Below are 1,267 nucleotides of genomic sequence, written 5' to 3' on the forward strand. Positions count from 1 at the left end.
TGTTCTGTATGTCCATATGTAGGCCTGTAACAATTATGAAATAATTGTCTAATGACAATTAAATTGTCTAATGTGCAATCTTGACTGTGCTACAACACGCTAGCTAGCTAGCTGGTTAACAACAAAGAACATGCCGTTAGCTAAGCAGATGGTCTGCATGTTAAGCACATCACAACATGCTGATAGAACATGAACATGCTAAAAACACACAACTACACATAACTAGATGACACACAGTCCCTTTTTTATTGATGAGGATACATGTTCAATTTTATGTTCAAAAATATGTTTTATGATAATAAAGAGGTTTGGTTTACTTAATTCCAACCTCCACTACCCAGCAGCCTTTGTGCCTGTGAATGCCAAGTCATGACAAACAAGCCTTCCGCTAGAAATCACACATGCTATTAAAGGGGAAAATCACACATGCTATTAAAGGGGAAAATCACACATGCTATTAAAGGGGACATGTAGCCGGGTCCCGAATAACACCTGCCACAGTCACACAGACCACACAAACAACCATGCATACACATTCACACATTTGCATAAGGAAGTGTAGTAGCCTACGTTATACACTCGTTGGAAAATATGTGTAATAGCAATTTGCACACTGAATTTATTTATTTCCTTGTTTTTGTTTTTTTTAACACTAGGACAGACGTGCCTATTTCACTTACTCTGAGAATGGGAAGCTGCTACTTACACACAAAGACCACTAGTTGGCGCCTCTTGTAAATTAGCCTGCCTCCTATACAGAAAAACAGCAAAATAGCTTTCTACTCGCTTATCCTGATGTGATTTTGAAAATGTAAGGATACTGGGTGGTAGAACGCACATATCTAGCAAAAGCCATGAAAGGAGGGTCCTGACATGTCATCGTGTGCAAAGGTATAAAAAAAAAATGTACTCACTCAAATGACCCCAACCATGACTCAACGTGGCTGTTCTGGTGTTAATGACCCCACCCATGGCTGTTCTAGTGTTAAAGACCCCACCCATGGCTGTTCTAGTGTTAATGACCCCCACCCATGGCTGTTCTAGTGTTAATGACCCCTCCCATGGCTGTTCTAGTGTTAATGACCCCACCCATGGCTGTTCTAGTGTTAATGACCCCAACCATGACTCAACGTGGCTGTTCTAGTGTTAATGACCCCACCCATGGCTGTTCTAGTGTCAATGACCCCACCCATGGCTGTTCTAGTGTTAATGACCCCACCCATGGCTGTTCTAGTGTTAATGACCCCACCCATGGCTGTTCTAGTGT

The sequence above is a fragment of the Nansenia antarctica genome (assembly GCF_963989245.1).
Source record: "Nansenia antarctica genome assembly, chromosome: 18".
Lineage (NCBI taxonomy): Eukaryota > Metazoa > Chordata > Actinopteri > Argentiniformes > Microstomatidae > Nansenia > Nansenia antarctica.